We start from the raw sequence: 26,111 nt of genomic DNA on the forward strand, positions 1-26,111 counted from the left end.
GTCAGTTCATATCAGTTCATTAAAGAAATGACATGTATAACAAAGATATACAAGAACATGATTTCCAGAAAAAGGATAATTCTTTAAATTAATTTGGTGTTACAAAGGACTCACACCATTGCTGACTTTCCTCAGTTAGCCAGAGACAAGTGAAAACTTGTCCTCTATCAACAACACAGTTGGAGGACTGACATTCATGGACTATGGGTCTAAGGGTTGGTGGCCACAGTAATGTCTATGAAGAGGACTGAAGTATCATTTTGCTTTAATACGAATGATTCCTTAAGACACACAGCCAATTTCTTGCTTGGCAGAAACAATTCATATTGACATTGTCACCCAGGTACCACCTTCCCTCTCCCTCTGCTCTCCAGCTCCGTTCCTCAGAGGTTTGGTTAATCCTGGCCCAAACCCCAAATCTCTGTCTTTGGACCCTTAGCAGCCCTTCTCATGCTCTCTAACAATGCCTGTACCTTGCTATTTTCTTTGCACCCCTCCTCCTGTATTCACACTGAATGTCTCTGGTTCAAGTCCATCCACTGCTGCCAAAACACAAACAAAAACCAACTATTCCAGTCAAGCTCTTTAGGATTTAGGCAATTCTGGTGAGGTTTGTTGAGCATGTGGTCTTTAGCCATCATCCTCTGTCACCTCCATTCTCCCCTTCCTCATCTCTTACCTCCCGCGGCTATTGGCTAAACCTCCTGTTCTCTATTGGAAAAGTACAGGGGCACAGAAGAGGAAAAAGTAGCTCTACCCAGAAGAGTTGGAAAGGGCCTATGCCAGATGCACAAGAGTTCCTATGGGAAGGGCATTCCAGATGGAAGACTAAAATAGAGTCTCTTTTTTTTAATAAGAGTATGGTCTTATTTAATATAAAATGTATAAATAACAGTAGGCCAGAAGCTACACAAGAAACTCAGAAGGTTTTTACCTTCAAGATCTTTGTTCTCATACAACCTTGTTGATAAATACCTCCCCCCAATTTACAGATGATAAAATTGAGGCTTGGAGAGTATTCAAGTTGCTCAGATCAGTCACATCAGATGAAACTCTAATTTAATAATATAGTATTATTTATTAAAATATAGCCTTCTTTATTTTAAGACTCTATAAAGAGATAGGCACAGAGATAGAAAAAGGCACGTTTATGTAGGCAAAACCATAAAGTCCATTGTGACTAGGGCATGGAGCTTCTAGAATGGATGGGAAAGAAGTAAGGAGAAGCTGTCAGGAAAGACCATAACAAAGCCTTCCGAATTTCTCATAGCTCCTGGCCTATTGTTAAATAGATAGTCTGTGCTTAATAAATAATAGTGCTGTATCTTTGTAGAGCATTTTAGCCTCTTCAAAGAATTTTTACATTCATGATCATTGTTCTTATAACAACCTTACAGATAAATATCTCCCTCCCATTTACAGACGATAAAATTGAGGCTTGGAGAGTTTTCGAGTCACTCAGATACATAACATGAGAGGAAACTCTAGCTAGCTCTCCTAATTCTAAGACCAGAACTTTCTGTCACACAGATCATGAGTGAGTAGGCCCGTGGCTACCACTGTTACAAAGCCTTATAGAATGAGATTCGGAACAATTTAATAGAAAGAGAATCAGCTTTATAGCCATAATATCCAAGTTCAAGTCCTGGTTCTATCACTTATGACCTTAGGAAATGACAAAAAATCTCTCAGCCTCTGTTCTGTTATCTGTCAACAACAGTACATGACAGTCCTTCTCCAGAGTCATTGACGAGATCAAAGCATATGATCCATTCATAAATTGGAAGTCACTATATGACTATTACAAAACTATTTTAAAATGGCTATTCAAAAGGCAAAGGACACTTTAATTGCTATTTCAAAATATAAATATAGACCTATTTTAAGTTATACCAAATATTTTTATTTTGGCCCAAGTAGTCTGATGTGCCATTAAGGCTATTCATTCTTTCTTATTTTTCCTGGACTGTGCTTTATAGGCACAGCTTTATTTCTAAAATGAATTATAAACTCACATATGAATCATTTTCTGTCCTCATGTCACACCGCAAAGTCTATTTTTGGGGGGTAGAGGGGGAAAGTTGACAGCGATTACAAGCTTCTGTAAGAATTTGTTATTTGCTCAGATAAAATGACTCCTTTATGGATTTCACTTTGAAATAAACTGGTTAAGAAATGCTATTTTTCGGCTGGAGAGATTAAAATGGCGGCATGAGAGCAAAGTATGTAAGTAAAGCCAATAAGTAGAACATTGATATAAATTAAATGAAATCTTAAAAAAAAAAAAAAGAAATGCTATTTTTCTAGGATCTTTATACCATTCAACCACTTCCACTAGGGTGCAGGGTGGGGGAAGGGGATACAAGGAAACGCCTTGCAAATGTCCATCAGATCTGTCAACACCCACCCCAGTGATTCTGCAGATCCGTTAGTCAGTTTTCCTCCAAGTGTACATTCAGAATATCCACATTCATAAAAACCAAGCAATGTACTTAAAATTAAAAATTACCTTTAAGACCAAAACAATAGGAAAGTAATGAGACAGACGCAAGGGTGAAAATAAAATAGGGACACCGCTGTCCCCCACTATGATAAACCAAAAATCACGGGTCTAATTTAATCCCTGTTTCTCTTAGCACCCCCCAGCCTCCCTGAAAACAATCAAGCCCTTCAATCAATTAGTGCCATCTAGCATGGAAAAGGCAAGAAAAAAAATGACAGCAGATATTTTCCACTGAGCCAGCCACCCCCTTTTTTTTTCTTCCCGAAGGTTAATAGTGAAAGTTCTGTTTGTTTCACAATGTATTAATTCTTACTGCTTGCAAGAAATTATTTTTGGAGGTATCATATTTTAATATAATTTTCCATTAACCTTGCCACATGATTCCCTGGGTTTTAAATATTGCCCCCCAACCAAGCCCCCCTCCCCCTCCAAATGCCCACACTTCACATGCTCTCAGCCCTAAGACAGGCCAAACGCTGTGTGTGTCACCCGGAATGAAGCCCCTGGGAGGGAAGGAGAGAACATTTGCGCTCAAGTGTCATGGTGGTTTTCAGTTGGCAGACTCATCTGAACACAAGTTGGTGCACTTTTCATGCTCATGAAGGGATTTTCCAAAAATTTAAGCTGTGTTTTGAAATCTGCATTATTACAGGGTGTATAAGCTCCCTCCAACCGCTGTTCTTTCTCCAGCTCTCTGCTTCCCAAATTGTTCCGGGGAGAACTTTTTGAAAACACAGCCAGAGGAAAGGCTGGCTCTTACTGCCAAGGATTAAAACAAGAGGCTGATTAAAAGAAAAGTTGCATTCTATTCCTTTATATTTTGATGAGCCTAATTATACCCAATTTTTTTACTGTGTTCTCCATTCAAAATACCAGTAGAAAGGATGACTGCAATGTTAAGAAAGTCAGACTTGGTACAGGAAGGCCCCATACATACTACAGTACCTAGCGCAAAAGGCCACTGACCTATGCCTTTCTTTTTTACTTCCAAATTCCAAGGCCTATTTTTACCCATGCTATTAAAAATATACTCTTTCCTTTTCGTTTTTTCTTCTTCATTTTCTGCACACCACACTTCTTTCTCCTGTTTTGAGATCTTGTAAATAAAATACCCAGTGTTTGAATTCACTCTTGTCATCTTATCGGGTTACTTAGAGTCTCCGATCCTCAATTTCTTCCCCTGTAAACTGAGGTTATAAAATACCAACCTGATAGGTTGTGTTGCTATGATAATGAAAGAGCAATCACCCTAAGTGGCACATGGTAAGAGCCCAGTAACTGACAGATATTGTTACTATTGCTATTAATACTGGTGAGGCAGACTGTTACATTGTGGCCTCCCCAATGAATACACCTCGGGTATACACGCCCTTGTAAAGTCCCCTCCTGCATTGAAGCTGAGCTTGATCATGTGACTTGATTTGGCCAATGAGGCTTTAGCAAGTGTGATACAAGCAGAGGCTTGGTAAGTACTTACAGGATGAAGCCTGTTTTCTTGGAAAGCTCCTTGGATCCCAGCTGCCATGTTGTGAGGAAGTCCAGGCTGTCCTGCTGGAGAGAGGCCAGGTGGAGATGCCCTGGAGGATGAGACACCACATGCAGAGAGAGGCCACATGGAGAAACGAGGTGTCCCAGCTGAGCTTCCACTGAATGTAGCCACTACCACTGAGAGCATAAGAACTGCCCATGTAATTGTGGAGATAATAAATCACGATTGGCCAGTAACTGAAACATATAGAAAGAGAAAAGAAAACATGAGAATGACTTTTATAGCATGCATGGACTTTGGTGTTAGAACAACCATAAGTTGAATCAGTTACAACCTGTATGAGTGTGGGTGAATTACTTTTCCTGTTTAAGCCTCAGTTTGATCATATGTGCATGAAAATGGGAAGTCGTTTCACAGTGTTGCTGTGGGGATTAAACACAATAATCCATATAAAACATTTAGTTCACTGTAGAGAGCATGTAGAAAGCGCAAGAGATATTTTCGTCATTTTCCTTGTGGTAGAAATAGAGGTGTCCCAGCTGAGCTTCCACTGAATGTAGCCACTACCACTGAGAGCATAAGAACTGCCAAGCAATTTTGTTTGAAATACTGGGGTACCTTGTTAATGCCAAGTTGACAGAGGGCAGTGCCCAACTTTGTGACCCTAAGGACACACTGAGCAGCTAAAGAAGCCAGGCATTGATATCCAGGTCGCCTCTGCTACAGCAGCTGAGTCAAACTACCTACACTTGTGTACATTCTCTTTTCCTTCCCTTTAAAGAAAATACTGACTTTGAGTTTTCACAGGTGCTTTGGATTTACTCACCAGGGCCTCTATACAACCACCTGCCCTTGTTTTTTATTTAACACAATGAAGAGGTAATGCAACCCCAGCAGACCTGATTCAGCTCCAGGAATTCAACCCAGGAGAGAAAGACCAAGCTTCATCTTTTGACCAGAAATGAGAAGAGCTCATCAGAGCAAACACAGCAAGGCCAGGTTCAGGGAGATTTAACTCCTCGTGCACGATTAGGGCAGTTGGCCGAGTTTCAGCCTGAACCAAAGGCCAGCATTTTACAAAAGTCGACATTCTTGGAACCACCTAGCCAATAGGAAGGGGAGTTGAGAGTCTGTGTTAGAGGAGAGAAAAGCTTCTAGCAAGCACAGTTGGTGCATATTAGAAGGAGACTAAAAGTTGTTATTTTAAAGAAAATCATGCTTGAGCAGGGGTAGTCATAAACCTCAAACATCTGTTCCATGGTCCATAACCCTGTACATTTTTAGAAGCAAGCACAGAATTACCTTTGCTGGCAGCATGAGCCTGCTGATAAGAAAAAAGTGAATGTTTTTCAGGCAAATACCATTTTCTGAGTGATTAAGGAACTTTTTGTAGAGGGTTGGTGAAACGGATTTTCCCAGAATCCTAGGGAAGGAAGGGACTGTTGAGTTGATATCCACAGCTGTCACAGCTGTTGTCTTGCTCGGTCAGAATCCTCAAACGCTTTAGAACTTCATGGTGGCCATGTACTCCCTCTGTGGGATTTTCTCACCTTATGACACCTGGGCAGTTTGCTGGGCACTGTGGACACTTGCAGCCCAGTGAGTTTCTCTGGGGTGGCCCCTTGCCGCACCTACCCACTTGGTGGCATCTGTACCCCCAACCCTTGCTCCTCCTGAGGACTTCAGGGCAGACCCTTTCTTACGGCTGCAGGTCAGCTCAGATGAACTTCCAGAGGTCCCAATCAGCTTCCTCAGATGCAGAGACTGCTCGGGGACCCACTGCTTAGTTCATTTCACAAAGTTGCTCCAAACACTCCCAATATAGCTAGTGAAAGGGGAGGGGAACCTGGGCCAGGAAAACAAACACACACAGAAAGGCCACTGTCATCAAGAAGCCAAGACTCTGAAAAGGGAACCAGTGACCATGCAAAGGACAGGGCAGAGGCCTAAGACAAGCAAAGGAGAAGAGGGGCCAGCCCATGTCCAGACAACAGAAGCAGGAAAGAGAGGCCACTGAAGGCTGAAAGAGGGCAAGGTTTCCACTTCACCCCTGCTCCCTCATTTCTCCAAGATTTCCTCTTACCATCAGCCAGGCCAGTTGACCCCTGTGCTGCCGACCACCCACAGTGCCTGAGATCAGAAGAGTTCAAGCTTTTCTAAAGCCTTGCTTCAAGAGTAATTATTGGAATTTTAGAGAATTAATTCCAAGCACCCTTCTCTTACCTGCTCACATTCAGAACCAACTTGGGAGATTGTCTTGCCTGACAGTTTTAGCCTTGGGTGAATTCACTATGGATTCAGTGAGACCAAGAAATGACAATGGAACATTCTTGGGGTAAAAGGGTTTATACCCAGCTTTATTTCCCAGTGATAGGTCAAGCACTAAAATTACCTCCCCTCCATCTCTGCCACTGAGCAGTTCTTTATATAGTGACTCAGTCAGTAATAGCTCATTGCCTACGGGTGTGGAGGCAGTAGCCTAGCAATAGGCCAGTTACGTCATCAAGTAGTTTAGGGTTGGGTGAGGATCCTGGCCATAGGAACTTCCATTTTCCCCACAGAGATAAACACGGGAGTCAAGCAGATGGAGACCAAAGCACCACTTTTATCCCCTTCAAAGCTTTCGGAGACTGTGGCTTAGATGGAGGAACCAAGGGACAGCCAAATCACACCCCCAAATTAAGCATGACCATGACAGCCCTGGACAGCCCCCAAGTCTCCCACAAAGGAGCCTGCCCAATCAATCCCCAGGAGATGGGGTACATAGTCTCTGAGGCAAGCTGGTCCCAAAGCTAGCATGGATGGAGGGGCTGAGCCCCTCACTGTCAAGGCTGCTCCCATGAACCCCAGTCAGATAAATCACCCCTCCTCTGGGGAGGAGAGAGCAGGGGCAAAAGTGGTCAAAAGGCCAAGTTCCTCCTACAGGGAACAAGAAGAGTGAGTCTCACAATTAAACGGACCAGAGCTGGGCTTCACTGGTGGACGAGGTGGCAGAGTGATAGAGCAGATACCCTCCACCTCACTCCCTCCTACAGGACGGCCTGGGCAGGCAGGACACTGGCTGCTTCATGGAGAAAAAACATCTGGACCTCCTGAACGGCCTCCTCACCTAGATGCAGAAAACGCTGCTGGCATGCCTCTTTGATTCTTTGGCAGATTTAACTTCTGTAGCTTGACACCCAGCAATCTGAAGCTTGCGTTGCCCACTACTACCTCTGGCCAGTGGCCCTGCTGCCCACCAGCTCATAACTACAGCCAGGCACAATCAGAAGGCAATTCTGTACCTGGGCTAAACTGGACAGGGAGGTGGGAGGCAAACCTGCTTCCTCCGCATTGGCCTCAGGCAGAAGCAGATTTCCCCTGCAGCCCTGACCTCTCTCTGGTCTAAATCTAACTATGGGTCTCTGTCTTGCCAATGGGTTTCAGCCCCAGGCAAGTTCACTATGGATTCAGTGAGACCAAAGAATGACAATGGAACGTTCTTGGGGTGACAGGGTTATTCCCAACTTTATTCCCACCGTGGCAGGTCAATCACTAGAATCCCATCCACTCAGAGCAAGGCTGCATGCAGCAGCAAGCCTGTCTCTGCCTCTGGGCCTCTCTGCCTGCACAGCCGTTTCAGTACCTGTCCTCAGTACTGCCACCACTCCAGTCTCATCTCTGCTCTCCTGCAGGCCTGCAGCCCTGCAGCCATGCAACCACCAAGTCACCCAGAGTGCTGGGCGGAGCTCTGTATGGATTCAATAACAGTGTATTGCCCACATGGGTGTAATGAACTAGCCAACCAGGGCCAGGTGAGAATCCTGGCCTAGGAACCTTCACTTTATCCACAGTCTCCTTTGGCATTTAAAACCACCTGGTTGTATCTCTTTGAACTGGAGCCACAATAGCTATTCATCTAGTTGCTTAGTCAGAAGAACAACCCTGGGAATGTCAGAAATGAATGATGGTGTTTACAGAACGGGGAGGAAGAATTGAGGGCAGAGCTCTATGGACTAGTAGTGGTGAATATTTATTTCCAGACCCCTTTAAATCAGTAGTTTAACTTCGGGGAAGGGGGAGTGGGTAAGAGTCATAGATCCTTTGGATAAGTTAATGAAAGCTAGAGGCACTCTCCCTCCAAAGATGTGCACACACACAATGTATATGTATGTGTGTGTGCATAGCTGTGTTTATATATAATATTTTATATATATGTTTGTATGTGTGTTCATATGTGTACATATGAAGTATACAGACTCCTTTGAAGCCCATATGTACATACATCTGAGAATAAGAACCCTTGCTTTAAATCATACAGTTTTAGAAATATATACAACATTAAATATAGTTTGGTACAAAAGAGTGAGTTCAACTGGACAAAAACACCATTATTTTCTTTCAATAAATTAATACCCTATGCTCTTTTAAAAGTTGAATACAAATAATAAAGATAACTGAACCCATATATAAGATATGCAGACTTAATTTTATAAGCACAAGGATTGAGCTTCTTGGCAGCCAAGACAAACAGAAAAACATCAAGAAAAGCAACCAATTATGGAGAACCATGTGTTAAGTTTTCTAAGACCCATGAAGGATACAGAAGATGTATAAAACACGGTCCTTCTCCTTAAGGAGGAAAGAGTAATTTCATTAAAAAGAACTTCAGAGGCTGAAGGCAAGGGCAGGAATATGTGGTGAGTCCCACAATCTCTGCTGTAAATGGAGTTTAAGTTCTGTAAGAGATTATTAGTACTGTATAATACAGAAAGAGATAGCATTGCTTAGAGAGAAACATTTAAAATTCATGAAAAATATTACAGACAGGCTTTAGGGAAAATGCAATTTGTAAAGTGAGGAGGGGTGTCATAATTAGTCCTTCTTTCAACAGATTAATACCTCTAGGAAGAGTCTGCATCCTCAGGAACCCACTGGAAGACAGTTGAATGCTCAGGGTCAATTTTTGTGTTCCCAAGGAACATCGTGGTCAAATGTACTCTTTTCTGGTAAGCATCAATTCCAGAGTAGTTGCTAGAATTTATATTTCCCTCAGGTTTCTAAAAAATCCACCTTCAGCCCAACTGATCTCTAACCAGGGATCTTCTTCCAGAGAAACCTTGGGAATTCACTTCCATAAAAACCGGCTCCATCGACTAATTCTGTGAGATTAGGCTGCTGCCTGGTCTAGCATTTCCCTGTGCCTTCTCTGAAAGCCAACGAACACTGACCTGCTTCTCCCTGTGACCTGAATTAGCATATCCCCATCTCCACCCTGAATTCTCATTAACAAATCACTCACAAATAGGAAACATGCCCTGCAGACTGTGAAATTACCTATGTAAATATTTAATGTTTTTCCCCATGAAAGAGCACCCTCCCAGAAATTGGCCTACAGGGAGGCTTGTCTTTCTGGTAGAAACTCTTGCCCAGGAGCTGATGGTCCAAATAGTTTAAGGAGACTTCAAGGAAATCACAGGAGGGCGCCTGCTCAAAGACCTGCTACAGTAATAAATAATGCCTACTGAACATCATCAGAGACTCTTTAGAACATCTCTTTAAAACAGCACATATATATGCCTATTTAACAAACACTAGGTAATGCTTACCATCTGTAAGACTCTGTTCAAATGTCACTCATTTACCCCTTATATCAATCCTCTGAGGGGAGTACAGTTATTTTTCCCATTTGGCAGAAGAAGAGACTGAGGTGCAGAAAACTTGGGTCCTTGCTGACAGTCGATGATAAAGTTAGCCCAGGCCAGAGATTAGGTGCTGATCATACTAGAAGCTACCTTTTAATAAATGTTTCTACTTACAACACCAATTTTTTATTTTTTATTTGTTTTATTTTATTTTATTTTTTAACCAAGTCAGTCCCATCACTAATGGGCCAATTATGTACACTATTCCTGATTCAGATACTAACTTGGCTTTGGCAGATCATCAAAATTCTCTCTCATTGTGTTCTCCCAAATTTAGAGTGATTTGTATTACAATAGGACTCTCTATTTCACAAAGGAGTTTCTGGCAAGCTTCCCTGCAAGTGTACGTAAAACTAGTATCTGATTTGTACTAACTCATAAATTAAGGTCTGGGCCTTTGTGATGATGATAACTTACACAGCCCCTGACGCTGGCAGAAGCACCTTTCAAGACATCAGTTGTTCTCTTTGTAAGATCTGATCAACACTTTGGGCTCTGAGTTCCTTTGTTAATTCTGCTGCCCATAAAGCTGTGGTGAATGACAAGACCTTCAGAGATCAGCAAGCTGTTTGCCCAGCCCTCTGTTACCAAAACAGACATGGACACATTTTAAGAACAACTCAGGTGATAGTTTACTTTGCTAGGGAAAATCTAGTCTAACTTATTCATTCATTAATCTTCAGGAAAGGGTCTTGAGTGAGTAAAATGAATTTCACTCATCAGATATGCTAGCACAGATCAATCCACTTGCATGTTTTTAAATTCAATGCAATGTTCTTTCCTAGCAAAAACCTGCAACAGGTTACTTGAGAGAAAATTAGATGACAGCATTCCTTTATTAAAAAAGGGGGGATGGTAAGATGCCCACATAAATTCAAAATTGCCATATAGCAACTGAAGGCCCAGTTTAGGTCATATCTGTGCACCAAACTGGTCTCTAAAGGCAGCTCCTGAGAAACAGACTCTTCCATTCCCAACTCTCTATAGCTACATCTATAACTCTAAATCTATAAATATACTCATCACGCGTCCCACAGTCTAGTTCCTTCATCCTTTCAGCCTAGCATAGGGTTAACAAATTTGGCAAATATACAGGATGACCCAGTTATTCTTAAATTTCAGATAAGCAATGAAACTTTTTTAGCATAAATATATTCCAAATATTGCACGTATTTTATCTGGCAAACCTAGCTCAGCATTCTTTCTGAAGATCTAAGGCTAGAGTGCTTATCCTTTTTTCTTTTTTTTTTTCCTTTTTCCTGCTCTCCCTTAAGCCCCTATTTCCCTTTCTTTCTCCTTCTCCATCCAGCCAAGTTGTCTGACCATGTTCAAGTTTGGGCTGGAGCTTAAGTTTCTAAACTTAGACAGAACATGGAACTCAGAGACCCAGAGCTTCAGAACTTGGAGTTTGGGGAGCATATGACTTGGGTTATAGTGGCATTTTGAATAGTGGACTTTTGTAGGCTTTCCTGAGTGTTTATCCATTGTTTAGGGAAGTGTTTCTCAAAGAAAGTAAATTCTGAGCTCCAAAATGAAACAATAACCTACTAGTGAAAAAAGAAGAGAGAGGAGAGATTAGAGAAATATTTAGGTGGTAAAATAGAATTTGGTGATTGCTTGTATAGGCAATGTTGGAGAAATTAAGATGATACCCAGATTCCTGGTTTAGATGATTGAGTTGATAATGAAATAATAAAGCCACAAACTAAGATATTATGAGATCAGGAACAACTCAATAATATATATATGTGTACACACACACACACACACACACACACACACACACACACACACACACACACACACACACACACACACACACACACACACACACACACACACACACACACACACACACACACACACACACACACACACACACACACACACACACAGGCATCAGAGAGCTACTATCAAGGAAGCCAGGACTTGAAGTACTAAATGTCTAAAGAGAGGAGAACACTGAGCCGAGCCAGATCATTAGTATTAGTGATGCTTTTCTTCTCAGGCACTTACCAATTTATAAGCATTCCTACAGAAGCTGAGAAGTTTAGCAGTGCTTTCAGCATTTCTTGGGGTTGGGGAGACAAAAATGAAGCTCAGAGCTCAACAAGAGAGAGGATCCCAGAGAAACCAAGAAATTCAGGCTTTCAGATAGTATCTCTGAAGGACTGTACCTTAGGAATAAAAGTGAACTAGAAATAGACTTGTCTTTCCTAAAACCAGAACCTTCAAATGAAAACATTCCCAGATTAAATTAAGGTGCTATGCCTCTTCTAAAATTCTTTCTGAAGAAAACATTATCTAGAAAGTCAAACTGTCACTGTAATTTTTTTACACATAGCTTGTAGCAGTCAATCAAAACTCAGAAGATAAACCATAAGATGATATTGAATGACTGAAAAACCAGGAGGAAAGAGAATAGAAATGTTCTATAAGTAATCTGGATATTAGAGATAATAGGCACAGACTTTAAAATAACTGTGATTAATATGTAACAATTATCAAACATTTTTTCCACTTTAAAAAAATCCCTGGCATATCTCATCACCAAAAGAATAGGGGTAGTTTTAAAAATGAATTAAAAGAATAGCATAGGAGATACAGCCAATCATTCTGTAACATCTCTCTATGTTGATAGATAGTAAGCTACACTAGTTGGGGTGAGCCCCCAATAACATAGATAACTGGCAAATCTCTACATTGTATATTTGAAAATAAAATAAATGGGAAGACAAAGAAAAGTACCTTTTACTTCCAAAAAAAACGAATTGAGACTCTACACCACTAGGAGGCTCTTGAATTTCCCTCCTCCCACAGAACATACAGCTCCTCATGTAGCAAATTCCCTCTGAGAGAAACCCAGATACTAGTTGAGTGACTGTTACATATCTGGCAACTGAAGAAATGCCCACATCAAAATGTGTAGGAAAGGCTGTGATACACACTGTGACCTGGAAACCAACTCCTGACAGGGCTCCACACAGTTAGGAGGGAACCCCCAATCTCCAGGCTCTCCCAGAGGAATGAACGGTTTCCACCACACAGCTAGCACCCTAACTTTAAAGGTGGCCACCTGAGGGACAGGACCCCAAATTACTTATCTCTGAAAGCCAATGGTGCTTGTGTTTATGAGACCCACAGGAGTATAGCGAACAAAGACCAGCTTTTAAAGGGAGAGCGAGCCTTGCCGAGGCTGTGCTCCTGGGGCTCAGTACGGAGAGAGTAGGCAAAACATACCCGTCTCTCAGTCTTTCCTATAAAGGGTTTAACTGCACATTGGAAACGTCTCCTCTCTTTCACCCGCTTCCGAGCTTGTTCCAACAATTCAATCAAGTCACTAGTATCTCCCTAAAAAGAGCTTATCTAAATCAAGTGCCCCAACTTTTACTACATCAGCATAAGACTTGAAACTGTAAAAATCCTAGAAAAAAAAATTCGTCTTGGCAATGATATTTTTCTTTTGATATGACACTAAAAGCAAAGGACACAAAACAAAAATAAACTAGTAGGACTACATCAAAGTAAAAAACGTTTGCACAGCAAAAGACACCATTGACACAATGAAAAGACAACGTATGGGAGGGTGAAATATTTGCAAACCACATATCCAATAAGGATTTAATACCCAAAATATACAAGGAACTGATACAACTCAATAACAAAAAATAAATAAATAGAAATAAATAAATAAATAATGGGTGAAGGACCTGAACAGACATTTTTCCAAAGAAGACATACAAATGGCTAACAAGTACATTAAAACAGTACTCAACATCACTAATCATCAGAGAAATATAAGTCAAAAGCATAATTCACATCTGTTAGGAGGGCTATTATCAAAAAGACAATGATGAATGCTGGCAGGAGTGTGGAAAAGAGGTAACCATTGTGCACTGCTGGTGGGAATGGAAACTTGTACAGCCCCTGTGGAAAACAGTATGGAGTTTTCTCAAGAAACTTAAAATAGAACTCCCATATGATGCAGCAATCCCCCTTCTGGTTATATATCCAAAAGAAACAAAATCATTATCTCAAAGAGCTGTCTGTATTCCCGTGTTCATTACAGCATTATTCACAATAGCTAAGGTATGGATGCAAACTGTCAACAGAAGACTGGATGGGGAAAGTGGGGTAGATAGATGACAGATAGATTGATAGATATAGATAGATAGATAGATAGATAGATAGATAGATAGATAGATAGATAGATAGATAGATAGATAGATAGAAGAATAGATAGAAGAATAGATAGATAGATAGATAGATAGATAGATAGATAGATAGATAGATAGATAGATAGATAGATAGATAGATAGAAAGAAAGAAAGAAGATGTGAAGAATATTATTCAGCCACAAAAAAAGATGGAAATCCATTTGGGACAACATGGATGAACTTGGAGGGCATAATGCAGGTGAAATAAGCTAGAGAGAGAAAGACAAATAGTGCATGGTCACTTATATGTGGTATCTAAAAAGAAAAGTTGAACTCACAGGAACAGGGAATAGAATGGTGGTGGCCAGGGCCTAGGGATGGAGGAAATGGGGAGAGGCTGTTTGTGTTATCACTGACAGTCACTGATAACACAAACAAGGTCTGAGGATCTAATGCATAACATGGTGCCTAGGGGACTAGAGTCGACGAGTTGGTAATACTATATTACATAACTACAATTTGCTAAGAGTGTTCTCACCAAAAAATAATATAAATAAATAAATATGTAAGGTGATAGATATGTTAATTAATCAGACTGTGGGAATCCTTTCACAAGGTATAATATATCAAATCATGGCATTGCACTAAGTATCTTAAAAATGTACTTGTTCATTATACCTCAGTAAAGCTGAATAAAATGAATTAAGAAGGATGTGGAGGGAAGGAGAGATTGTAAAGGGAGTAGAAATGTTGCTTGTCTTGATGGCAATGTTTGATGTCTTGATTGTGTTGGTGGTTTCTGCTGTATAAACATCTGTCAAGACTCATCAAATTGCCTATTTTAAATAAGAACAGCTTATTGTATGTAAGTTTCACCTCAATCAAGTTTTGAATTCAATTTCAAAAATTGAATTAGAAAATAAAAATAGTGACAAATGCTGCTTCCAAATAAATGCAATCTTGAAGCAAAACTACAATGTCAAAGAGAAATACATCAACTAAACAGTTTGGTGATGTCAAAGGATAAGATGTGCATTCTTCCTCCCTCTCTCTTTCTCTCTACCCTTAGCCTGGATTATCATTTCTCATTATTCAAGTTTCTCATCCCATAACTGGCTCCTCCTCCCACAGTCATCAAAATAGAATAAAGGTGCTAGGAAACAATTTACCTCGGCTTCCCCTTCGTGTTAGCAAGCTCTGATTTCCTGTCCCCTCTTCTGTTCTCTATGGCTCGCCTGGTTGCTGATTTTTGCTTGGACATTTGACTTCCTATTTTTTTGTAGTTCCTACCACATTCCTTGGTAGATGTTTGCAAGGACTTTGCATCCCTGCCCTGACTCCTTGCCCACACTGTAAAGCTGGAGGCACTGAGGGGACGGGGGAGCACATCAGACCAGCTTAGCCCTCACCAAATAAGGAAAAGGGGCAGCAAAGCCCCCAACCCCGGCCTAATAAGGAAGAGAGACCAACAGGTTCCAGTCTGATGACGTGACAAAATCCCTGGCTGCTGCCCCCTCCCAACCTGGAAAAGGAATAGTAACTTTCTAGTCATTTGTCTACTGTAAAGGCCAATGAAAAACCTCCATGTGCCTTAGGCTAGCCAATCCTCGGGCCACTGTATACCTGTCTTCTCCCTCCCCCTAACTTCTTTATAAACACACTGCCTGGTCTGCTGGGCATGACTTCTCCAGCCTGTGACTAACCAGACCGGTGAATATCGCCCGGGATTGCACCCTATTAAACTTTTGGCTCCTTTGTTGCCTCCTCACCTGGTCATTTCAGCTCGATTTTACCTTACACACACTCAATATCTGAGCCCACTTCTCTTCTCTCCCTGATTTTGATTCCATTATCATTCCAAACACTTTCACCATCCCAATATACAGATGTTCTCTGCTTTCTTGATACTCTCTAATTCTGCAGTCTATGCTACAGGATGACAAGAACTCTCAAGATAGTTGGCACATGGGTCAACAATTCTTGGGTCACAAAATAAATTTAATCCTGAGTCATTGCTTCAGTGTTTGAAATATTTGAATATTTGCAATGTTAAGATTTCAAGGTTACACAGGAAAATAAGACTTTATTTCAAACACAAACTTTAGGGTTTGAAAATAAAAACAGCTGAGCTATTTCCCAGAACAGGAAGGACTGTTTTTCAAAGGTTGAAAAATCTACCAAAATTAAAAGCACACTGATAATGCAATTCCAAAATGAATGCCTTCAGCCCAGAAAGTCTATCTTGCCCCCGATTCAGTTTATCACTGCTTTGCAGTTTCCAGAACAAACTGCATTTCCCTCATTTCTCTTTCTTTTCTATTGTTGTTTTATTCTCTTGGGTTTTTCTCTGCTAATGAGAATTTCAAATTCTCATCATATATCTCTTCCCAACTTCCTCCATTTTAATTGCTTATTTACATCTATGTCATCTATTTCTTGAATATAATTTTTGCCATACCTTGTTATGGCTTTAAGACTATAGATTACAGTTATGTCATGGTATTTCCCCTCCCCAGTATCTAACAAAATAAGAAAGAAAAAAATATTGAAAGCTGGGGGGAGAATTACTAACAGCTACAAAACAAGGAAAGAGGATTAGGATAACATTATGAACTTCAAACATTGGCAAATAAAGAAAGATACAGATGACTGTGAAATGCAACAGAGGTAGCAGCACTTTGCTTTTGCCCAGGCCCAAACTCCGGGAAATCATACTGTCCAGTTGATCAAATCAAGCCTGGAAAAAAAACAACTTAGTCATTATCTTTTCTCTTTTCAAATTGAGTAACTGGGGGTGGAGAGAAAAGGAGTGAAATAGGGACTGGCTGTATAGAAAAAAAACAAAGCCTAAAACTCCATGGCTGTACAGTCTAAGGGCCAAGGCTATATTCCCCACAGGAAAGTAGACCTTGACACTAGACCATTAACACATCCCAAAACAATGAGCAGGGCCTAAGTTATCTAACAAAAATTGGAAACATCCCAGCTGGACTCTCTCTCTTGACTTTATCTTTCTCTTGGATTGTAGAAGAGTGAAACACAAGGATACTCAGCCCCAGCCTATAGTTGGGGGGAATAAACAAATTGATTATAAATAGTGTGAAAAAAATCAAGAAAACCCTCAGTGTATTAGAGCAAATAAAATGTTTAGATGGAACCACCCAAACATAAACAAATAAAAAGAAATGGCATGGCAATTATAAAACCATGACATGATGAGGAAGGAAGAAAGCAAAGGAAAGACAAATAGCTAAATAATAAAACATCAAGGATCAGAAGGAAAACTGCATCACTCTATAGAATAACTTCAGGAGCACATGGCCTGGATAAAACAAGGATTCAAAGACCTGATAATAACAGCAACCTATCAAGATGGAAAAAGGGACTGTTGAGCTAAAGAGATAAATAGAGGCCCCCAACATCAGCATTAAAGAATTAATAAACAGAAACAATAAGAAACACAGTAGTATGGCTATAAATCAAATCACTGACATAGAAGAAATATGAACTAATCATGGTGAATAAAGTTAAAAAAGAAATAAAAACATTTTGAGATGAACTCATAGATATGGAAGACAGACAAATATGATCCAACAAAAATAATCCAACATGCGGATAATTGGTATCCTTGAGCAAACCCAACAAATAAACAGAAAATGAATTCAAACATGTGATGCAAAAGCATCTCCCTGAAACTAAGGAGTACAAACCCTGAATTTTAGCTTGAAAGGATCTTCCATTTTCCAGAAAAGTGTGATACCGAACAGTCTACATGAGTATAGCCCAGTTATATCACTGGAATTACAGGTGCAGAAAAATTCCTTTAAGTGACCAGACAGAAAAGTAAATAATGTACAGCAAAGGGAAAATATCAGACTTCCTCGTAATAGTACATATCCAATCAATGGAGTAATATTCACAGTGTTCTGAAGAAAAGAAAGTGTGATCCGAGAACATGGTACCCAGCCAGGATGCTTTTTGACTGGAAGTGTAGTGGGTCCACTTCCTCAAACATGACAGAATTTAGGGAGTACAACATTCATAAGCACTTCTTGGGGAAAATTTTTTTAAATGAATCAAAGTAAAGAACATAGATATAAAAATGTCCATATTTTAAGAACCTGATAAGTATTAAATCCATGTAAATACTGCACTGAATACTGAACTAATTGAACTATAGTTACAGAAAAAATGTAAATGTATTTCTAGGCAATATGAAAATACTAACAAAATTTGGGAAGCAATGGGAGAGAGTTTAAGAATGTCTGAGATTGCAACAGCTTAAAAATTATTCTGATTATTGTTTTATTAAATTCCTTAATCTGAGAGGAAACATTTAAGAAATTCTTTCATTTATTTGAAGTTCAACAACTCCTTTAGTTTTTCTTCTATTATATTGAAGTAAAATACTTTTTTCAGTAAAGTGGTTTCTATAATAAGATTTCACTTTAATAAAATTTTCTAGTTGGTCTGTCTCTATATATATGCATAAAAAGATAGACCCTAAAATGATGTTTATCTGTAGTTAACAATGATTTGGGGGGCTGGAAAGATTTAAAGTGAATTTTTTTGTTTTCATGTTTATCCTTTTCTCTAGTTTTGAACTCTTTATAATGGGCTCTTTTTTTTTTGCCCCAAAATAACAGCATTTTTTAATAATAAAAGTATACCAAGATGATAAATATTTGTTACTGGGAAGTGTAAATATGGGTAATGGGTTTTTTTTGCACATTTTTAATATTTTAAATTTAAAACTACACTGATAACTACTTTGTAGTTTTTTAAACATTTCTTGAGGTTTCATACAATTTTTCCTTTATGGTTCTGTGGTTCATGATAGAAAAGTTGTTGCACATGCCTAGTTTAAGAAGAAAAAGAAGCAACATCTACAAACTGCTGATTAACAATCAGCCAACTACATGCTGCTTTGCTTACATTAACAGGAAGAAAATAATGGGTTCTGGAAAGCTATGTCTGGAAGAAGACCATTTTATTATATTATAATTGGACACATAAACATAAAAAAATTGTTTCAGTGAACAGGTACACTATGTAATAAGTGTAAGACTGGAGAGAGTAGAGGAAGGGACAGGTCTCACTGGAGGAACCTGACTCAAGCCAAACAAGGAAGAGAATGGCGAATGTCACTCAAATGATTCAATGGGAGGTCTCTAGCCACAGGTCTCCCCTAAAACATGCATCACAGTACTCTCCAGCAACCCAGCAGGATTAATCATCAGTGATCACGCCCTCAGAGATCTCTCAGTGCCCTTGATAAGCCTGTCGCCCTTCCTGCTGGGCGCAACTTCCCAGGCCCCCAGTGTGTGGACCAGTGAACCTCGCCTGGGATTGCGCTAATAAATTTTTTTGGCTCCTTTGTTGCCACTTGCCTGGTCTGGTTTCATTTACCTTACAATAAGCATCTCCCAGGTACTTTGTCCCAAAGTAGATTAATGGAATTCTGCACCATAAATCCAGTCCCTTCCCCTAAAAGGAAAATGTTTACAGGGGCCAACAATTTTCCACATACATCTGTGTAAAGAGAAATACCAGTCACAGATCACACTGATGCGCATACTGTGGGGGCCCGGCCTACGGCCGAGGCTGAGCCCCACTCTAGCTGGACACCTGCTCACCACCCTTTCCCCTCTTCCCTGTTGGGGATTGGCCCAGCAGACTTCCGTACCCGTGCACAGCTCGTGCTGCCCGCTTAGAGTGGCGCGTGACACCTATCCGCTTAAAGGTCACGCATGATACTGTCCCGGATTGGTTGGGTGACTGAATATAAGGGAGCCCGCCAGGAGGGAGAGGAGCTTCCCGACAACTGCTGTAACTGCCGTGAGAGATTAGACAATAAAGCCTAGAGAAGAATCAAGACCTTGGGCGTGTTGCTTCGGTCCCTGAAGGGTCGCGACAAGTGGTGCCGAAGCCCGGGAATCGCTAAACCTCATCGCGACCTGATCCGCTGACCCTGGTGCCTGCTGATGAACGTCGCTGGACGCCGTTCGGTCGGCTGGCCAGACCAGGAGAGGGAACCGAGGAGGGTGAGTGGATCGGCGATTAAACTGAAAGTATACGTGGCAGGGCAGACAGCAGGCAGTTGCGGTGGGTGTTTATGTGTAGTGTGTGTGTCCTGTTAGTGTTTGTGATATTATGTGTAGTGTGTGTGTCCTGTTAGTGTTTGTGACATTGTTTATTATAATATATGGAATGAGGAGGCGCCAGTGAAGGTTCGCAGAGCAGCGACGAAATCAAAAGGTTCGCAGAGTGGCGACGAAATCAAAAGGTTCGCAGAGTGGCGACGAAATCAAAAGGTTCGCAGAGCGGCGACGAAATCAAAAGGTTCACGGAATTAGCGACATAGTCCATCTAAATCATAACTAGGATACTTCCCCCTTTAGAGAGAGGATGGGGACGGAGGACCAGGATTGGGTTTTTCTTTGGGGCCACTGAGGGAAAACAGCCTAAAAAGGCCTGTGTGGGTACCTCAGTGGCTCCTCACCAAAGAAAAGAAGGAAGCAGCCCACACTTTAGTACAAGAACAGATAGCAGCTGGTCACCTCCAGCCCTCTACCTCGCCATGGAACACACCTATTTTTGTAATTAGGAAAAAGTATCAAAGACTGTTTCTTCTCCATCCCGCTTCACCCCAGAGACTGTCAAAGGTTTATTGCCACAGGGCATGGCTAATAGCCCCACCATGTGTATGTAAAGAAGGCCTTACAAACTGTCAGGAAACAGTTTCCCCTGATAATCATCTATCATTATATGGATGACATCCTTTTGTGTCATGAGAGCAGCAGGGAGCTAGAGACAACCCTCAGGGTCAGGGTATGGTGGAACGCACCCACCTCACCCTCAAGAATGCCTTATATAAACAAAAAGGGGGAATAGGAGAAGACTTTAGAACACTGGACAAAAATGGACACAGTGCACCAGAGCGGCACAGCCAACAATCCAATCCAAAACACATGCCTAAAGTTTTGTGGAAGGATGTGTTGGAAGGAACATGGAAAGGCCCGGACCCAGTGATAATCTGGACCCGAGGCTCGGTTTGTGTTTTCCACAGGACCAGCAGAACCCCGTTTGGGTGCCTGAACGTCTGATACTCAGAGTGGAAAACCCCGGAGCAGAGGTACAAGATGATCGCACTGCTTCTGCTCCTGCCGTGGATCCTACAGCAGGCGACGGCAGAGCCGAGCTGCAGCTGCAGCCACCGCCGCACTGACTATCACCATTCCTACGGCAGAGATGCTGAATGGTCTGTCCCAGGCCACTGCCTCAGCAATGACAGTGCAGAACGTCATCAATGGCCATTTTAAGAATGGGATGGCCTTGGTCAACCAACGCATGAACCTTCTTCAAGAACAATTGGACCTCTTGGGGGAGGTTTTATCTGTGGGCTGCGTATATGAGGGTGTATTACTGGTATTGCTAATTGTGGGCCTCTCCTGCTTGGGAGGAAAGTCTGTTACATAAACAGCAACGGGGAGAACGGAAGGTCCTGTTGCAGGCCATGGCAGCACTAGAGGAAGGCATCTCCCCTAGAGTATGGCTTAATATGCTGGATCAGTAGTCAAGGATGGGTAAGATCGGGAGCTGCGCATATCAACCTAAGACAGGGCACAGACCTAAGCTGTCTGTTGCCTGAGGACGGGTAAGAATGCCGCAGACTCCGGACGACCTAAGACAGGCATGATCCCGACAGCCTTTTGGTTATAAAACAATAAAGGGGGAGATGTGGGGGCCTGGCCTACGGCCGAGGCTGAGCCCCACTCTAGCTGGACACCTGCTCACCACCCTTTCCCCTCTTCCCTGTTGGGGATTGGCCCAGCAGACTTCCGTACCCGTGCACAGCTCATGCTGCCCGCTTAGAGTGGCGCGTGACACCTATCCGCTTAAAGGTCACGCATGATACTGTCCCGGATTGGTTGGGTGACTGAATATAAGGGAGCCCGCCGGGAGGGAGAGGAGCTGCCCGACAACTGCTGTAACCGCCACGAGAGATTAGACAATAAAGCCTAGAGAAGAATAAAGACCTTGGGCATGTCGCTTCGGTCCCTGAAGGGTCGCAACACATACTTCTAGTTGTTGTAACTTAAACTTCTCTTTAAAAGCATTGCAAGGGCAGAGCCAGGATGGTGGCGTGAGTAGAGCAGCAGAAACCTCCTCCCAAAACCACATATATCTATGAAAATATAACAAAGACAACTCTTCCTAGAATAAAGACCAGAGGACACAGGACAACATCCACACCACATCAACACCTGCGAGAACCCAGAGCCTCACAAAGGGGGAGTGGAAGGCCACAAACCAACAAGAAGGGAAGTTCTTCCAGCCATCACTAGTCCCAGCTCTGCAAACTATTCCTATCACCATGAAAAGACAAACTTACAGGCAAACCAAGATCACAGAGACACTGGAGAAGGAGACAGACCTAACCAGTCTTCCTGACAAAGAATTCAAAATAAAAATTATAAACAAGCTGACAGAGATGCAGAGAAATACACGAGAGAAATGGGATGAAGTCCGGAGGGAGATACAGATGCCAGAAAGGAGATCACAGAAATGAAACAAACTCTGGAAGGATTTATAAGCAGAATGGATAAGATGCAAGAGGCCATTGATGGAATTGAAACCAGAGAACAGGAATGCATAGAAGCTGACATAGAGAGAGATAAAAGAATCTCCAGGAATGAAACAATATTAAGAGAACTGTGTGACCAAACCAAAAGGAACAATATCCGTATTATAGGGGTAGCAGAAGAAGAAGAGAGAGGAAAAGGGATGGAAAGTATCTTGGAAGAAATACTTGCTGAAAACTTCCCCAAACTGGGGGAGGAAATAATCAAACAGACCACAGAAATACACAGAACCCCCAACAGAAAGGATCCAAGGAGGACAACACCAAGACACATAATAATTAAAATGGCAAAGATCAAGGACAAGGAAAGAGTTTTAAAGGCAGCTAGAGAGAAAAAGGTCACCTATAAAGGAAAACCCATCAGGCTAACATCAGACTTCTTGACAGAAACCCTACAGGCCAGAAGAGAATGGCATGATATATTTAATGCAATGAAACAAACAGAAGGGCCTTGAACCAAGGATACTGTATCCAGCACAACTATCATTTAAATATGATGGCGGGATTAAACAACTCCCAGACAAGCAAAAACTAAGGGAATTTGCTTCCCACAAACCAACTCTACAGGGCATCTTACAGGGACTGCTCTAGATGCGAGCACTCCTAGAAAGAGCACAGAACAAAACACACAACATATGAAAAATAGAGGAGGAGGAATAAGAAGGGAGAGAAGAAAAGAATCTCCAGACAGTGTATATAACAGCTCAATAAGCGAGCTAAGTTAGGCGGTAAGACACTAAAGAGGCTAACCTTGAACCTTTGGTAACCATGAATTTAAAGCCTGCAATGGCAATAAGTACATATCTTCCAATAGTCACCCTAAATGTAAATGGATTGAATGCACCAATCAAAAGACACAGAGTAATAGAATGGATAAAAAAGCAAGACCCATCTATATGCTGCTTACAAGAAACTCACCTCAAATCCAAAGACATGTACAGACTAAAAGTCAAGGGATGGAAAAACATATTTCAGGCAAACAACAGTGAGAAGAAAGCAGGGGTTGCAGTACTAACATCAGACAAAATAGACTTCAAAACAAAGAAGGTAACAAGAGATAACAAAGGACATTACATAATGATAAAGGGCTCAGTCCAACAAGAGGATATAACCATTCTAAATACATATGCACCCAACACAGGAGCACCAGCATATGTGAAACAAATACTAACAGAACTAAAGGGGGAAATAGACTGCAGTGCATTCATTTTAGGAGACTTCAACACACCACTCACCCCAAAGGGTAGATCCACTGGGCAGAAAATAAGTAAGGACACGGAAGCACTGAACAACGCAGTAGAGCAGATGGACCCAATAGACATCTATAGAACTCTACATCCAAAAGCAACAGGATATATATTCTTCTCAAGTGCACATGGAACATTCTCCAGAATAGACCACATACTAGCTCACAAAAAGAGCCTCAGTAAATTCCAAAATATTGAAATTCTACCAACCAATTTTTCAGACCACAAAGGTATAAAACTAGAAATAAATTCTACAAAGAAAACAAAAAGTCTCACAAACACATGGAGGCTTAACAGCATGCTACTAAATAATCAATGGATCAATGAACAAATCAAAATAGAGATCAAGGAATATATAGAAACAAATGACAACAACAACACTAAGCCCCAACTTCTGTGGGATGCAGCGAAAGCAGTCTTAAGAGGAAAGTATATAGCAATCCAGGCACACTTGAAGAAGGAAGAACAATCCCAAATGAATCGTCTAACATCACAATTATCGAAATTGGAAAAAGAAGAACAAATGAGGCCTAAAGTCAGCAGAAGGAGGGACATAAAAAGATCAGAGAAGAAATAAACAAAATTGAGAAGAATAAAACAATAGAAAAAATCAATGAAACCAAGAGCTGGTTCGTTGAGAAAATAAACAAAATAGATAAGCCTCTACCCAAACTTATTAAGAGAAAAAGAGAATCAACACAAATCAACAGAATCAGAAATGAGAACAGAAAAATCACGACAGACTCCACAGAAATACAAAGAATTATTAAAGACTACTATGAAAACCTATATGCCAACAAGCTGGAAAACCTAGAAGAAATGGACAACTTCCTAGAAAAATACAACCTTCCAAGACTAACCAAGGAACAAACACAAAAGTTAAACCAATTACGAGCAAAGAAATTGAAACGGTAATCAAAAAACTACCCAAGAACAAAACACCCGGGCCAGACGGATTTACCTCAGAATTTTATCAAACACACAGAGAAGACATAATACCCATTCTCCTTAAAGTGTTCCAAAAAATAGAAGAGGAGGGAATACTCCCAAACTCATTCTATGAAGCCAATATCACCCCAATGCCAAAACCAGGAAAAGACCCCACCAAAAAAGAAAATTACAGACCAATATCCCTGATGAATGTAGATGCAAAAATACTTAATAAAATATTAGCAAACCGAATTCAAAAGTATATCAAAAGGATCATACACCATGACCAAGTGGGATTCATCCCAGGGATGCAAGGATGGTACAACATCCAAAAATCCATCAACATCATCCACCACATCAACAAAAAGAAGGACAGAAACCACATGATCATCTCCATAGATGCTGAAAAAGCATTTGACAAAATTCAACATCCATTCATGATAAAAACTCTCAGCAAAATGGGAATAGCGGGCAAGTACCTCAACATAATAAAGGCCATATATGATAAACCCACAGCCAACATTATACTGAACAGCGAGAAGCTGAAAGCTTTTCCTCTGAGATTGGGAACTAGACAGGGATGCCCACTCTCCTCACTGCTATTTAACATAGTACTGGAGGTCCTAGCCACAGCAATCAGAGAAAACAAAGAAATACAAGGAATCCAGATTGGTAAACAATAAGTTAAACTGTCACTATTTGCAGATGACATGATATTGCACATAAAATACCCTAAAGACTCCACCCCAAAACTACTAGAACTGATATTGGAATACAGCAAAGTTGCAGGATACAAAATTAATACACAGAAATCTGTAGCTTTCCTATACACTAACAATGAACCAATAGAAAGAGAAATCAGGAAAACAATTCCATTCACCATTGCATCAAAAAGAATAAAATACCTAGGAATAAATCTAACCAAAGAAGTGAATGACCTATACTCTGAAAACTACAAGTCACTCTTAAGAGAAATTAAAGGGGACACTAACAAATGGAAACTCATCCCATGCTCGTGGCTAGGAAGAATTAATATCATCAAAATGGCCATCCTGTCCAAAGCAATATACAGATTTGATGCAATCCCTATCAAATTACCAGCAACATTCTTCAATGAACTGGAACAAATTTTTCAAAAATTCATATGGAACCACCGAAGACCTCGAATAGCCAAAGCAATCCTGAGAAAGAAGAATAAAGGAGGGGGGATCTCACACCCCAATTTTAAGCTCTACTATAAAGCCATAGTAATCAAGACAATTTGGTACTGGCACAAGAACAGAGCCACAGACCAGTGGAACAGACTAGAGACTCTAGACATTAACCCAAACATATATGGTCAATTAATATTTGATAAAGGAGCCATGGACATACAATGGCAAAATGACACTCTTCAACAGATGGTGCTGGCAAAACTGGACAGCTACATGTAGGAGAATGAAACTGGACCATTGTCT

General features: G+C 41.0%; 2 long non-coding RNA genes across 3 annotated transcripts in view; one reads left to right on the forward strand and one right to left on the reverse strand.

Annotated features, from left to right (window-relative positions):
* Window positions 1-26,111, reverse strand: part of LOC118970724 (uncharacterized) — a 196,042-nt gene that overhangs the window by 30,890 nt on the left and 139,041 nt on the right. For both annotated transcript variants that reach the window (XR_005058780.2, XR_012121799.1), the window contains one exon: window positions 3,981-4,228. This is a non-coding gene — a long non-coding RNA (uncharacterized lncRNA). The remainder of the gene's footprint in view (window positions 1-3,980; window positions 4,229-26,111) is intronic.
* LOC140850037 (uncharacterized) lies at window positions 19,425-20,937 on the forward strand. Its single transcript, XR_012132792.1, has 2 exons — window positions 19,425-20,175; window positions 20,903-20,937. It is a non-coding gene; the product is annotated as an uncharacterized lncRNA (long non-coding RNA).

This window comes from Manis javanica, chromosome 1 (assembly GCF_040802235.1).
Source record: "Manis javanica isolate MJ-LG chromosome 1, MJ_LKY, whole genome shotgun sequence".
In the NCBI taxonomy this organism is placed as follows: Eukaryota; Metazoa; Chordata; class Mammalia; order Pholidota; family Manidae; genus Manis; species Manis javanica.